Genomic DNA, 17,508 nt, shown 5'->3' with positions numbered 1-17,508 from the left:
TTTATATTCAATGTTCAATTATTAAAATATATTTTTCAATATTGGTTATAATTTTCAAAATAAATTTAGTCTTATTGTACATACACAAAATGCTACCTACCTTTATATAGTGAAGTTATATAGCTGTGTATTATCTATAGCCAATGATAAGCTGAAGTTACCCTTGAAGGTCAAGGGCAGATTTCTCTTATATAAATGTGATGTGTTCAAATGTTGAGCAGGTATTACAACATAGAGTTGGACACGACTGAGCAACTGAACTGAACTATGAACCTCAATGGACATCTCTCAAAGACTGATCTTAAAACTTAGACCCATTAATATTTTTCCAGTCTCTCTTTATCCCCATGAGAATGATCACAGCAACACATTCTCATACCATATTATTAATATAATAAAGGGGCAATGAGAATCACTATCCTCACTACCCACTGACCTACTCCCTAGCAGTGAGGACTTTGGGCCATATTTTAGTTCTATAAAATTTACTGCCTTCTTTAAATTACAATTCTTTTAAATATACACATAGAAAAGTTGGCTAAAATTTACCCTACCCTCCACCTTTTTAAAAAAATCTTCAAGTACATTAATAGTTTTCATTTTCTCACAGGTCCCACTTCATCTTCAAATAATATAACTAAAGCTCTACTTTTATATATACCACAGATTCCAGTTCTCATTTTATAATGAGTCCTCATTCCCTTTCACCTTCCAGACCCTCACAGCTGTAATTATACTTTTACTTTGTCAAAATTATAACCACTACAGGACATTCCAAGATGTTCTCTAAATTGGATATAAAAATTGGCACAAAGACAGACATATAGATCAATGGAACAAAATAGAAAGCCCAGAGATAAATCCACACACATATGGACACCTTATCTTTGACAAAGGAAGCAAGAATATACAATGGAGTAAAGACAATCTCTTTAACAAGTGGTGCTGGGAAAACTGGTCAACCACTTGTAAAAGAATGAAACTAGATCACTTTCTAACACCGTACACAAAAAATAAACTCAAAATGGATTAAAGATCTAAATGTAAGATCAGAAACTATAAAACTCCTAGAGGAGAACATAGGCGAAACACTCTCAGACATAAATCACAGCAGGATCCTCTATGATCCACCTCCCAGAATTCTGGAAATAAAAGCAAAAATAAACAAATGGGATCTAATTAAAATTAAAAGCTTCTGCACAACAAAGGAAAATATAAGCAAGGTGAAAAGACAGCCTTCTGAATGGGAGAAAATAATAGCAAATGAAGCAACTGACAAACAACTAATCTCAAAAATATACAAACAACTTCTGCAGCTCAATTCCAGAAAAATAAACGACCCAATCAAAAAATGGGCCGAAGAACTAAATAGACATTTCTCCAAAGAAGACATACAGATGGCTAACAAACACATGAAAAGATGCTCAACATCAGTCATTATTAGAGAAATGCAAATCAAAACCACAATGAGGTACCACTTCACACCAGTCAGAATGGCTGCCATCCAAAAATCTGCAAGCAATAAATGCTGGAGAGGGTGTGGAGAAAAGGGAACCCTCCTACACTGTTGGTGGGAATGCAAACTAGTACAGCCACTATGGAGAACAGTGTGGAGATTCCTTTAAAAATTGCAAATAGAACTACCTTATGACCCAGCAATCCCACTACTGGGCATACACACTGAGGAAACCAGAATTGAAAGAGACACATGTACCCCAATGTTCATCGCAGCACTGTTTATAATAGCCAGGACATGGAAACAACCTAGATGTCCATCAGCAGATGAATGGATAAGAAAGCTGTGGTACATATACACAATGGAGTATTACTCAGCCATTAAAAAGAATTCATTTGAATCAGTTCTGATGAGATGGATGAAACTGGAGCTGATTATACAGAGTGAAGTAAGCCAGAAAGAAAAACACCAATACAGTATACTAACACATATATATGGAATTTAGGAAGATGGCAATGACGACCCTGTATGCAAGACAGGAAAAAAGACACAGATGTGTATAACAGACTTTTGGACTCAGAGGGAGAGGGAGAGGGTGGGATGATTTGGGAGAATGGGAATTCTAACATGTATACTGTCATGTAAGAATTGAATCTCCAGTCCATGTCTGACATAGGGTGCAGCATGCTTGGGGCTGGTGCATGGGGATGACCCAGAGAGATGTTGTGGGGAGGGAGGTGGGAGGGGGGTTCATGTTTGGGAACGCATGTAAGAATTAAAGATTTTAAAATTTAAAAAATAAAAAAAATTTAAAAAAAAAAATTGGTTGTAAAAAGTGGATGATTGCTGATGTTCCCCTGTAGTACCATGATATTTAAATATGACTTACTTCATAGACAAATATTGTTAGGATTTTATTGTCTTTCCTATTGGTCAGTGTCATGATCTCTGCTATTTTCACTGCAGAAAGTTCCCAGAATGAATTTTGAATTATCTATAATAGTTTTTGTTTGTTTGTTTGTTGTTTTAAGGGATTCCCTGATAGCTCAGTTCCAGTCCAGTGTTCTTGGGCTTCCTTTGTGACTCAGCTGGTAAAAAATTCGCCTGCAATGTGGGAGACCCGGGTTCAATCCCTGGATTGGAAAGATCCCCTGGAGAAAAGAAAGGCTACCCACTTGAGTATTCTGGCCTGGAGAACTCCATCATACAGGAGTTGAGTTGTAGAATGTGTAGCTACCTGAAGAAACCAAATGCTTTATTTCTAGTCGTCTTGTTTAAAGGCAACTAATAGCAAAACATGGACCTAAAAAAAATGACACTTGTGAAACAAAAGGAAGATGGTCCAGAAGGTATCATGAAAGACTAAGAGTAACAAACAAAATGCCTTTAACAGATGTAGTTGTAGTCTTTAAATTTGACTATGATGATTAGTAAAACAAAATTAACACCCATCTTATTAGCAGCTGGCATTAATAACTGGAGTGTTCAAGCCAATGAACTTGTAAGAACCTACTATGCGTCATCTATTTACATAAGGTTTTTCTAGTGAGCAACAAAAGAGAAACTGGGTCTGTGAAGGAAGAATCACATCTTATAAAAGATAGAATTGTGTGTTAATAAAGCCTCCTTTTCCCTTTCTCATGATGTCACAGTCCTCTTTCTCCTACCAAAAAGAAACTTTAAAATAAATTAGTTTGGCAAATCAGGGCATATCAGGATAGTGACTGTTTCTTTCACATGAGAGTCCAAGGCCTGTATGCAAGTGGAAAGGCTAATTTGGAGGGGGGAGGGATTATTTAAGGACCATAAGTGGTGTCTTTATCTGTCATTTCCTAAGGTCTCATTTTCATCTGTATCCTAAAGGCCAATGGCAAAAGAATGTGGGAGACACATTTGCTTCCTTAAAATTTCAGCCTGGACTTTTGCAAATATCACAAGGCAAGATCTAATCGCATGGCCACAGTGACCACGAGGGTAGCTGGGAAGTGGGGATTAGCTTTGGCCCAGGAACATCTGGTGTGAACAGTCAGGAGGGTCTGCCAGAGAAACTTGCTGTGTGGTGTCCATGTACTCTTAGTAGCTGAGGGAGAGTGAAAATAAACTCCTTTAGACAATAAGTTGGAAAGATCCACTGGAGAAGGGATAGGTTACCACTCCAGTATTCTCGGACTTTCCTTGTGGCTCAGAAGGTAAAGAGTCCGCCTGTAAGGCAGGAGACCTAGGTTCTGTCCCTGGGTAGGGAAGATCCCCTGGAGAAGGGAATAGCTACCCATTCCAGTATTCTGGCCTGGAGAATTCCATGGACTATACAGTCCATGGAGTCTCAAAGAGTCGGACATAACTGAGCGACTTTCAGACAACATATACTCACACTGTTATTTTTGTTTTATTGTATTTGGTTCTCAGAAAACAGTCTTATTTTAAATTCTGAGTATGCAGCTTTGCTTTCCACAGCATGTGTTGTATGATTCTCAGTATACATAAAGTTTTAAAAATACCATAGTGAAAGTCTGGCTTGTATTTTCATTAGATACGCTCTGTGCAAATGCAAGAATGATTCTTTCAAGAACATCCTATTACAGAAACAGATTTTTAATCTAGGGTTTTTACTCATAACACACTTTGTAGAAAGTTATTAACATGAAATGAATTTCAGTAAATGTATTTGTATGGAAGCGGATGCCTGTACACAATTCTCTATAGTCCTCCTTATGTTAACAGATACATAGATATCTAATTTGAAGAAATTAGTGGCAATTATTAATAGAATGATTCCCCCAAATAAATGTTTCCATCAAGTTCCAGGTAGAAGTAATGTAAAGAATGTGTTCTCTGAAAAAGATAGGGAAGATGGCTTTTCTATCATCCAGTCATAAGAGAGCTTAAAACTGTATTCAGCTTCGGATTTGGGCTGATGCTCCATCAGATTAATAGTGAGGTGGACAATAACCTGCTGAAAAATTATCTTACCCACCTCTGCCAGGAATCTGATAATGTTATTAATTTCTCAATTTGCTTCATTATTCTAAAAAAAAAAAAAAGTCTATATAGCTAAAGCTTTTGCAAGCCATGGTACTGGCTTTGGTCTAATTCTAATTTTGCAGTGTGTTCAATGCAAAAACGTTTTCTTCTATATGGTATTTTAAAATGTGAATTCTTTTATCTTTGATCTGAAGGTCTATAACAAAATGTTCCCTGGCTTCAGCCTTTGCTGTGATTTAGAGCTGTGCTTTGTACACAATTCACTTGAGTAGATGTAACCTAAGGGTTACCATGGATTGCCGGGGCCTTTTGTTTCTCAGCAAGGAGTGAAAAGGAGCTAGGTCTCTCAGTCTCTAAACAAAGAAATATGGCAAGAATGTGCTAATTAGCGGTGAGAATTGAAGTGCTTAGATGATGTTCTAGGGAAAGAGGCTAAAAAAAGTCATGCTAAGTACATACAACTAAAAATTATGGCTGAACAGAAACTTGAGACACACCAAATTTAGTCAATTTATATCAAGTAAAGAATAAAGTGTGCAGATAAAGACAGATACATGATGTGAAAGAACAAGAGCCCTCACCCCACAAGCCTGAATATAAGCAGCAGTAAATGCTGGCTCTCTAACAATGGTCCGTTACACAACTAGACAAGCCACGAATCCACACCACTGCCCTGCCAAGTGAGCAGGAATTTCTCTTACCACCAAGGGGCCACCCATTCCGGTCACTGCTGGTGAGTCTCCTGAACATCCTCCTGTGTTGTAATCCACCTAAGTACTGTTGATTAGTACTCGAAAAAGTGCTGTGACAGTTGAACTACCAGACCTTATATTCCTGATATCTGTATTTATTATCTTTGGAGGGGTCTTCTCTGATTTTACATCCCTTTTGTAATCAAAATTTTAGAAACAAAGACCTGGGTTAAGTAAACAGATGTGTATTTGGGGTCTGTGAGGGCTGTAACCTAGAGATACAAATTCCAGAAACGCTTGAATGGTGCTCCCCTGGACTAAAAAATGGAGGCAGCTTATAAAGGCAAAATAAGTTGTTTGTCAAGAATTATTATTGGAGCTATGTGTGTGTGTGTCACTTCGGTGGTATCCAACTCTTTGTGACCCTAAAGGCTGTAGTCCACCAGGCTCCTCTGTCCATGGGATTCTCCAGGCAAGAATACTGGGGTAGGTTGCCATGTCCTCCTCCAAGGGATCTTCCAGACCCAGGAATCAAATGCACATCTCTCATATCTTTGGCATTGCTAGGCAGGTTCTTCACCACTAGTGCCAACTGGAAGGCCATAGTTGGAGCTGGCAACAAGTAAAGGACCTTGTTGAGCTAGGATTAGGTTGGGGCCTGAAATGGTTGCCTAGTAGTAAGAGGAACAGTGACCGACTTTATTTTCTCTGATTTTGGGCTCCAAAATCACTGCAGATGGTGACTGCAGACATGAAATTAGAAGATGTTTGCTCCTTGGAAGAAAAGCTATGCCCAACCTGGGCAGCATATTCAAAAGCAGAGAGATTACTTTGCTGAAAAAGTTCCATCTACTAAAAGCTATGGTTTTTCCAGTAGTCACGTATGGATATGAGAGTTGGACTATAAAGAAAGCTGAATGTCAAAGAACTGATGCTTTTGAGCTGTGGTGTTGGGGAAGACTCTTAAGAGTCCCTTGGGCTGCCAAGAGGTCAAACCACTTGATCCTAAAGAAAGTCAGTCCTGAATATTCATTGGAAGGACTGATGCTAATGCTGAAACTGCAATACTTTGGCCAGCTGATGCAAAGAACTGACTCATTGGAAAAGACCCTAATGCTGAGAGAGATTGAAGGCAGGAGGAGAAGGGGACAACAGACGATGATATTTTGGATGGCATTACTGACTCAACAGACATGAGTTTAAGTAAGCTCCAGGAGTTGGTGAAGGACAGGGAAGCCTGTCATGCTGCAGTCCATGGGGTAGCAGAGAGTCAGACATGACTGAGCAACTGAACTGAATCAACTAAGGGGGGACATTGAGAACATAAATTTGCAGCTGGTGGATGTTTTCCCAAATATGCCTGGTGGTGTCCTTGGATTTGCTGTAGTTCAGAGAGCGTTCAAGTTCTCAGTGGTGCAGGAATGTGTCTGAGCCCAGATTCTTATTGGTTGCCTGACCAAACTACAATCACTGCACTATAATTTAAATTTGTCATCACCTCTCACACTTGCATCCCTATGTCATTCTAAAATACCTTTCATGTCACACAAATATTTTTTCGTTTACACCCAGATAATTTCAATATGTACTCTGAAATCTATGGAACATCTGTTCCTTAGAAAATAAACTCGAATTCCTAACTTGTTTCTTCTCCTTGCTGTAACTTAGACTCATTGCGCTGCTTCTTTTGCCACCCTCTCTGGATGGTGCGGACTGAGCCCAGCTTGATGCCTGTTGCTTTTAAACTTCTCCCCAGCCGCTCCCTGCCCATTCTTAAACAGCTGGGCCCCATTGAGAGAAAGGCTACTCAGCTACAGTCATCTCTTCTCTTTATTTTCAAGTAAACTTCAATTTTGTTGATTTTGGAACTTATATCTTCCATGCGTTTTGCAGATTTGCCATCAACTCTGCTAATATTCCATCCAGAATATCAAAGAACACCCAGCCTTAGTTACTTGATATAGTTGCATTCACTTTTTCTCCCTAGTTGGCCAGTCTCAATGATCTTTCTCCTTTTTAATAATGAAGTTGTAGGTTTTTAACATGTTATGTTCAAACTTATAGTTCCATGTTTTTCTCCTTCAGTTACCCCTACTACCTTTCTGTCTTAACTCTGAGAACTCCAATTTTGTGACCCCCTAAGTTTTCTTTTTCTGTTTTGCTATTGTTGCCAACAATTCTATTTATGTATGTCTTAGCTTTCCAGTTTAGGTACAATCTTAAAAGAACCTAAACCCTCATTTCACATTACCCTTCCATTAAAGTCACCTGGCAAAACTCCAGTCATGGGAACTCCAAATGTAGTTACAAAATTTTAAACAGATTGCTAGTTTGAATTCAGAGGATTCATCCTCAGTTGTGCCCTCCATCTTGTGGGATAATCATCTATTTCATTCAGATTCTTCACAATAGCTACTCAAATTGTTTTCCAATTTCTTTAAGCATTGAACCCTACAAATTTTCTTCTAGCAACAGAAAAACTCAAATCTCTTTACAGAGAAAATAGTATCTAAGTTCCTGCCATTAAACCTACAATATATTTGTATTACCATTCACTATTTTTATGTTTCCTCCTGATTCTCTTTATAGTCACTGATTATCTATATTCTGGAGGTCTTTCTCTTGCATACCACCACTCTTCTAACTCTTTAGTGAAAGTTTTAACATCTCAGCATATCTTGCATGTTAAACAATCACACCCTACCTTCTTCTCCTTAAAACAATGTACACAGTTATTGTATTCTCACCCCCATATTGGTCTCCACAATTACAGCCTCATTTTTCTTTTGAAACAGCCAAACATATTCCAGTATTTAGCTTTTTCATTTCTTTAACATTTGTCTATCCCTCCCTTTACAGCAATCTTTACTTCCAGCAACCTAGTGGAATGATTTTGACAGTGATTAACATTGATGATTTATTGATAGATCATGGCAATTTCATTCAGTCAACAGATATATTATCAGAATAGCAAAACAATAGTGATTTTACTATGTAGTAGTCCTTAGGAAACATAATTAATTACCAGAGTTGAAATAATGTGCCTTTCTTTACAGAACCATAGACAATTTTATTTTTAAAGAAATACAGGTGTCTTAGAAATTCAAAAGTATTGAGTGAGACATTAACACTACCATCATAGTTAAAAAATGAAATGAATTTCTTTTATAAGCTTTATAATCTAGGTTCGTTAAATATAGATTGTGAGCTTGCCATTTTCCCAGCTCCATATGGAACATTTTAGACTAGAGTTCAGAAAATGGTGATTCAAAAATTATTTAGACCAACACTACATTTTGTCATTAAGAAAAAAGAACACATAATCTGTATACTGTTGAAGGCATTCTAAAATAGATTGGATACTTTTCTTTCTTTGCTAATTCATTAATTTTCATTGCAAAGTAAAATATTTTTTGAATTTTTATCTTTTAATATGTATGCTTCTTCCTTTACTGAAAATTTGCTGCCTGAAATAATATGATGTACATCCAGAATAATGTTATTCAAAGTGCTAATACATCCTGTCAGTAAGCACATTGTTTAAATGACTTTATAGATTGATAAGCAACTGTGTGCAACGTGAGAGTGCTAGTCTCTCCATGTAAAGGTCAGGAAGTAAGTTGGAAGAAACTGAACAGTTGTGATTCTCTTAAGATTGTCTTCTAACTTAGCAATAAGTGTGAAACCTTTGCATCACATAAAACTTTTAAAATGAGAGTTTTGTTAACATAGATAAAACACTCCAGAATGTATGAGAAATCAACACATATATTAACATTCATTTTACAGAATTGTTTTAATTTCAGGTCTAATCCTCAAATCACTTATTTGCATATTTTTTGCCACCATTATTTTTGTTACCATGGTGTTTGCTGTATTCATGGCATTGTTTAAATGGTCTATGAATGAAACTGTGGCTTAGGCTTTACTCTGTGTAAAATAATATTTAAAGACTAGTATGAAAAAATTTTGGTTTTAATATATATTAATGTGCTAAAATAGAACTGCTCTATTTTAGTCTTTGTGGGGTGGTAATAGTTATTTTTCACTGTTCAAATGAGCAGAAAAGCATGGCTTTTTGGTAGAAATGGGATATAAAATTACTGTATAATGACCCAACTTTTAAACCTAATGTTTAATTGACTTGAGTTACTGGGGCTTGAAGGATTGATTTCTAATTTAAGTATTCTTTGAGTGAGCTAAAGTATATGCATGTTCCTAGTTAACCCTAGAATGATTCAGGTATTGGTATAAGACCAGTATCTATCTATTTAGGAGATGTTACTCCAGGGATTTATAACATGCAAATCTCTAAGGATTTTTGCAATTTCTTTAGACAGCAAAAACTTAAAAAACATATAATTAAATGTGTTGGTCAGATCAATAGACCTAATAACACTTGTAATTAGATTGCTTAAATAAGTATTTAATTTGTTTGTATACAGTTGTTAGTTATTTGAAAGTCATTTAACTGTTCGAAGATAAATAATTTATTGTTTTCTCTGTAGTTAAACTGAGAACCATGGTGCTAAAGTATAGTTTTGAGCTAATTTTGTTTAGGCATTGACTATAGGTTCTTTAAATATAAGCAAGTATATTAAGGTTTACCCCTCTTTTTGACAATACAATAAATCAAATATTTAATCTGATTTTTAGCATTGTTCAAACTGATGGCATAACACAAGGGCTGAAAAATGTTTTATGTAAAACTCAAGTAATATTTTCAGCTTCTTGGGCCATAGAGTCCCTGTAACAACTATTCAAGCCTGCTATTTTTAGTGGGATATCAGAGATAGTATTTAAGAAAGTGAGCCTGCCTATTCTGTGATAAAACTTTCCTTGATAAAACTGGACTCACCTTGGATTTAGTTTGACCACTCATATAGAAAATAGCACTGCAATTAACATGAATTAGAAAGTAATATAGTGTCTAGGAGATTACCTTCTCAAAAAAAAGTTCTAAATTTTTATTTTAAATGAATTCAGAGGCAAGTGTATCTCTGTCTAAAACGAAGTTCAAATTTTTAAATACTACTTTAGGAATACTAGAAATATTTTAAAATAGAAAAAGCTTATCTTCTTGAGAGAGCAAGATTGAAATTGAAAAATATGATAAAACAAAATAATGTCAAAGCTGTTGCATGTCATCTACTTGTCACACAATTTGGTCTTCTGAATCTACTCTGAGTCTCAATCTTGCAACTACAGCTGAAATGAACATTTTATAGAGGCAAGTATTAGAAAGAATTTGGTTATCTCAGGTTTTTTTAAGGTATGTTATTTTTGCTTCTCAGAGGGTAGAGTTTTCCTCATTAATAACTAGGCTGGCAATTATGCAGTGCTTAGTAAATGCAAGTAGCATAAAAGAATGAGTAAATGTTCATTTTTCCCCATGAAACTTAAATATTTCTAAATTCACTGTTGCTAACCAAAGTTTTAGATAGCTAACAAAATTATAAGAACCTTATTATTGAGAGAATGAACTTTTTCCCTGTCACTGTAAACAATCAACTCATTTATTAATATTAAACACCAATTATGCCTAGGTGCTGCTATTACATCTACTGGGGACTAAAACCTAGAAATATACATAGGATATTTATTTTTAATTTTCTGTCCTTTCTATCTAGATCTTTAACAATCTTGGAAGGACAAAAACAATAATTATGAAAAGTGTATCTAGGGCAATTTCAAGAAGAAAAGCTCATTCAATTTGTTATAGGAATGGGTGACAGGTATAATATCTCACAAAATTTATTGGAGTTTCTTATGATACACTTTAATATTTAACATGTACTTCATTCCTGGGAATACAATATGTGGCACTATTGAGTGTACTAAAAAATGGACAATTAAATGAGGCATGACTAATTTCCTCCCCAACTTCTCACTCCTTGATGTGTGTGTGTGTGTGTGTGTGTGTGTGTGTGCATGAAGATGTGTATTTTATAATGTTGTGACTGGGGACTAATTTCTTCCTCTTTGTACTAAACTGACTAACTAAAATACAAGCATCATCCCTTATGTTCAGGATCATGTGACTATCACTTCTGTAACAGAGTACTTACAAAGAGAATGATAGTTTCATCCTTACATGTGAATTTGGGGGAAGTGTACAGAGTCTACAAAGTAAGAAGTCAATGGGAAATGTGATTTTGATGACTATTTTAGTTTCCTGGATTCCTCAAAGAAAGTGGTATGCCACCTCAAACAAAATGAGAATGCTTTCCCCAACACTTCCAGATTTTCTTTCTCATCTTTAGTTTCACTAACCAGTACCATAAAATAAATTATTTTCTTTAAATTCTACAAAATCTATAGATGTTTTATATGTTGTTGGATATAGTTTTCTGTAAAGGAGTCAGGATATCACAATCAGGAGCAACATTCTGAGCTGGGTGTACAGGCAGTAAAAAAAATATTATAAATAAGAAATACCACTATAAAAGAGATACTTATATAAACCTGAAAAAAATCCAAGATAATTTTGTAAACTGAAGTATTCCTAAAGACCTAAAAGTTTTTGATCTTTTATGAAAGAATATTGATTTTCATTTCCTTATCCAGCATGAGGAAACCTTTCTAAAAACCATCTATCAACCTATTCAGAAGAGCCTTTTATTTAGCAAACATTTTCACTTCTCAGAAGGGGTTCAAGAAGACAAAAGGAACAAGAAAAAAATGCATACCAAAAATGAGCAAAGACAGGGGTGTTGTTAAAAGTCAAGAAGACCTTCTGAGGATATTAAAAATCTTTCTGTTTTTTAATTGAAGTACGGTTTATGCACAATGTGTTAGTTTCAGGTGTACAGCAGAGTGATTCAGTTTTGAATATGTATATAGATGTATATGTATATATATTCTTTTGTAGATTCTTTTTCCTCATAGATATGGAGTATAGTTTCCTGTACTATGCAGTAAGTCCTCGTTGGGGATTTCTTTCATATAGAATAGTGTGTATATGTTAATCCCAAAATCCTAATTTACCTGTGCTCCCTGCATTTATCCTTTGCAATCATAAGTTTGCTTTCTATGTCTATGATTCTATTTCTGTTTTGTAAGTGTATTCACTTGTATCTTTTTTGTTGTTATTTTTAGATTACACGTATAAGCAAAGGCATATGATATTTACCTTTCTCTGTCTGGCTTGCCTTAGTATGACAGTCTCTAGGTCTATCCATGTTGCCGCAGATGACATTGTTTCTTTATTTTCTATGACTGAGTAATATCCTATTGTGTGAATATAGCACATCTTCTTCATCCATTCATCTGTCCATGGACATTCAGGTTGCTTCCATATCTTGTAAATATGGCCACAGTGAACACTGGGGTGCATGTGCCTGTTCGAACTATAGTTTTCTCCATATATATGCCCAAGAGTGGGGTCACCAGAAAATACGGCAACCCTATTTTTACCTTTAACTCCATACTGTTCACCATTGTGGCTGCATCAATTTATATTCCTACAAACAATAAAGAAGGATTCCCTCTTCTCCATACCCTTTCCAGCCTTTATTATTGGTATAGACTTTTTGATGATGGTCATTTTGACTGGTGTGAGGTAATACTTTATTGTAGTTTCGTTAGAGAAATGTAAATCAATTAGTGATGCTGAGCATCTTTTCATGTATCTTTTGACCATCTGTGTGTATAGTTTTGCAGAATGTTTATTTAAATCTTCTGCCAAATTATTTTATTAGGTTGTTTGTTATTAGGGGCTTCCCTGGTGGCTCAGTTGCTATCGAGTTGTATAAGCTGTTTGTATATTTTGGAAATTAATCCTTTGTCAGTTGCATCATTGGAAATATTTTCACCTATTCCATAGACTGTCTTTTTGTTTTGTTTATGGTTCCTTTGCGGCACAAAAGCTTTTAAATTTAATCAGGTCCCACTTATTTCCATTAGCCTAGGAGACAAATCCAAAATGGTATTGCTGCAATTTATGTCAGAGAGTTCTGCTTATGTTTCTCTGTAGGCGATTCATAGTATCTGGTCTTACATTTAAGTTTCTCACCCATTTTTAGTTTATTTTATATATGGTGTTAGAGAATGTTTCAATTCCATCCTTTTACATGTAGCTGTGCAGTTTTCCCAACACCACTTACTGAAGTCTGTCTTTTCTGAATTGTATATTCTTCCTTTTGTTAAAGATTAATTGACCACAACTGCACGGATTTATTTCTGGACTTTCTATTCTGTCCCATCTATCTATATTTCTGTTTTTGTGCCAATACTATGCTATTATTATCACTGTATCTTTGTGGTATAGTCTGAAGTCAGGGAACTTGATTCCTCCAGTTCCACTATTCTTTATCAAGATTACTTTGGCTGTTTGGGTTTTATATATATATATATATATATATATCCATATAAATTAAAATACATTTTCTTCTAGTTCTGTGAAAAATGTCATTGGTAATTTGATAGGGATTGCATTGAATCTGTATGTTGCCTTGGGTAGTATGGTGATTCTCCCAATCCAATAACATGATATATCTTTTCATCTGTTTATGTTATCTTTAATTTCTTTCATCAGCATCTTATAACTTCTGGAGTATAGGTCTCTTCCGTTGGTAAATTTATTCCTGTATATTTTATTCTTTTTAATATGATGGTAAATGAGGTTGCTTTGCTAATTTCACTTTCTGATATGGAACTAGTTATCCAAGTCCAAGAAGTGCAAAAACCTTTCTGGTTTTAAAAGTATTTTGAAAGTATAATGGATATGAATAATTTCTTTGAATTTTCTTCACCCTTCATTTTTCACTTCACAGTAGTTAAAGACAAATGTTTACAAGAACATTGAAACAAGTGGCTTAAGCAGAAAATTAAGCTAAAACTAGTATGTTGACATTAACCATCCAAAACAAATTTTCACTAATATTTATTTTAGGGGTGTATTTAAGTCCACAAAAACACCTGCTTCTGCTATGAATTTTATATTGGAAGGGAATTTGCAATACTAGACATTAAAGATTATAAAAGTCTTCAAAGTCATCTCATGTAAATTTTTACCCCCATTTCTCCTACTTTCCAGGTTTATATATAATTAGTGTGTATATCTGAAAGTATATATATATTAACACATGTTGGCCCTACCTTATTCCTATGATATTTAAGGTAAACCTTATATGGCTTCCCTGGTGGCTCAGACGGTAAAGCATCTGTCTACAATGTGGGAGACCTGGGTTCGAGCCCTGGGTTGGGAAGATCCCCTGGAGAAGGGAATGGCAATCCACTCCAGGACTATTGCCTGGAAAATCCCATGGACAGAGGAACCTGGTAGGCTACAGGCCATGGGGTTGCAAAGAGTCAGACATGACTGAGAGACTTCACTTTCACTCACTTATATTTTAAAAATACTGTTTTAGCATATAAATGATCTAAATTAATAACTTAAAAAATTTCTTTTTGTAGATAATAACTTGTCAATAATCAATATTCTCTGACAAAATTACTTTGTGAATTTGGTACCTTGTAATGTTTTTCTGTAATGAATGTAAATGATGAACAGATGAGAGAGAATATTTTCATGCTTATACACAACCCAATTTTTTGTTTGCTAATCACTGAGCCAAATCTGTGGTGACATATGTTCAAAAGATGTCATTTTATTTTTCCTGTACCAATGTATTATTCCCCATTTATCTACTATTAGGCATTTTTCTCCTCCTATAGTGTATGTAACTTTCACCCACGGTCATTTCTTAATACTAAACTACAAATTTTGTTAAAGGCTATAGTTAAAATTTTAGGCAGCAAAGAATGACTTAAGCATAGAAAGTAAAAGTGAAAGTCGCTCAGTCGTGTCCAACTCTTTGCCACCCCATGGACTAATTCCATGGAATTTTCCATGCCAGAATACTGGACTGGGTAGCAGTTCCCTTCTCCAGGGGATCTTCCCAACCCAGAGATCAGACCCAGGTATCCCACATTTCAGGCTGATTCTTTACCATCTGAGCCACAAGGTAAGCCCAAGAATACTGGAGTGGGTAACCTATCCCTTCTCCAGTGGATCTTCCCAACCCAGGAATCAAACTGGGGTCTCCTGCATTGAAGGCAGATTCTTTACCAACTGAGCTCAGGGAAGCCCCTTAGGCATAGGGGTACTTCTAAATTCAGGAGTTAATGTGAATTTTACTTCTCAGTTGAAGAAATACCAGTTGAAAGAAAAAAGCCATCCTGAGCTTGGAGCAATGAGTTGAACATTTCTCAGGAGAAAAACAAAAGGTGCTGTGCGAATAAATAGGCCTTGGTAGGCCACAGGGAATGGAGGACTTCTCCCAGCCAGATTGGAACTTATAGAAACAGAGACTATGGAGCATAGGAAACAAAGATTAGGATGAAAATGCAAAGGAGATGGTAGGAAATGCAAATGAGAAAAGATCCCAAAGACAGACATCAAATTTGCACCTTCAAGCTCCATTTTATTTCCTCTGCAAAAGTCATGATAAGAACTTTCTTTTGTCTTACTGTATCACAGATTTAGAAATCTCATTAATAAGGATACTGAAAAATCTCTCCACAACTAATAAGTTTAAGGAATAAAGTGATACTGATAATTATCTCTTTTGAAAATTAGTTCTTATCAAAATAATGGACAACTATTCTGATTTTTTTTTTTTTTTACTGGACTATAATTGCTTCACAATGTTGTGGTCTCTGCCATGTATCAATGTGAATCAGTCATGATTATATATATATATATAATATATATATGTATGTATGTATATATATATGTATGTATGTATATTCCCTTCCTCTTGAGCCTCCCTCCCCCTAAAATTTGTTTTTATTATAATATTTCAATTCCTTAAACCTCATTTGAATTTATTTCCCTCTATTTGAAGTGTTATTATTCTTGATTTTGTTCTTTTATGTTTAATATCAAAATATTTAATATTTTTATTCCTACTTTTAACCCCCAAATTACACACACATACAATTAATTTTACTTGCTTTGCAGAAAATTAGCAAGAAAAATAAGGGAATCCCCACCATAAGTTATATGCTCATCACCTAAAATTCCTAGTAACTAGTGCAAATCTTTAACGTTTCTCCCTCCAGATGGTAAGTTTTTGAGAGCAAAACAAGAGCCAATGCATAAAATAGCTGGAGGCTGTGCAAGTACACTATGAATAAATGTGAAATGAATAACTATCAGATAAGCTGACTAAATACTTCCCTATTTAATGTTAAATAACACATGCGAATTCATTGACCTAATACTTTTGACTGGTTTCTGTGAAGCATCTCTCAGATGGCTGCTGGCAATTCCTCTTGTTCATCTCTACTGAGATCCTTATAATAGGCAGGTACCTTTTTTTTTTTTTTTTCCTTCTGCAAGATAGCTTCCTTTATACATAAACAGTTTCTTGGAAATGGAGTTTTCTCTTCCCTGAGCCAGATTTTCCAATCTTAGTAAAATTTTATCAGTGCTAAAGCTAAGCATTTTTACATATTGTCTGGCATTAGTGTTCTGTTGTACATGCATTTTTAAAGCACTTAACAAACCCACCGATTGTGAAACATTATCTATTAAAATTTCACATACTTTCAAATGGAGCATTAAATTTATCATACACAGACTAAATTAAGATAGGAGAACCAAGGCTGAACATAATGGATTAGAAAGAATGTGAAAGAAATCAATGATTCAGCATTTTCAATTCAGAGTATATTAAATTTCTGCAAAACTGCTGGACTTTGATAAAAATCATCCATATTCCTTAATATTGTTGAGATAGAGAAGCTCTCTATAAGGCCTCATATACATGGTGACTGGCATTCCTAGCAAGATTTAATATCTTAAAGGTATACATCAACTATGAACTCTATGTATTACTTTATTTTTCCTTCTCCATTAAATATAATTGAGTCTCAGTCTGTTCAATTACAGGAAAATAATTTTTTCTTCTAATACATATACATATATTTTCTTGGTATTCAAAGTCTTTTGTTTTTAAGTTTTAAAATATTGGAATGAAACCTGTTCATCCAAATTCTCTTAATTGAATAAGGACTTAACTAGATTATTTTTTTTTAAAGATTTCTTCAATTTAATGGTTGTAAGTATTTCCTAGTTTTGCAACTTAAAAAGAGATGATTCATTTAAAAATTGACTGAACACCAAAAAGTGGGTGTGGTTGTGGAAAACAATGGATAAAACTGATACATTTCTTTCTGCAGGTCTAGAAAAGTATATTTTTTATGAGTACAATGTGAAAAGTTATGACAAACTTAATGGCTTAACAAGATACACAGTTGTAATTTCACAGTGTTTGTGTGTCAAGAGTCTGGATACTATGTTTCTTTGTCCTTGGCTTCAGGGTCTCTCATGAAACTACAGTCATGTTGTCAATATTTTCTGGGTTTTGT

Source organism: Capra hircus, chromosome 6, assembly GCF_001704415.2.
Source record: "Capra hircus breed San Clemente chromosome 6, ASM170441v1, whole genome shotgun sequence".
Taxonomy (NCBI): domain Eukaryota; kingdom Metazoa; phylum Chordata; class Mammalia; order Artiodactyla; family Bovidae; genus Capra; species Capra hircus.
This window is presented reverse-complemented; position numbering follows the sequence as displayed.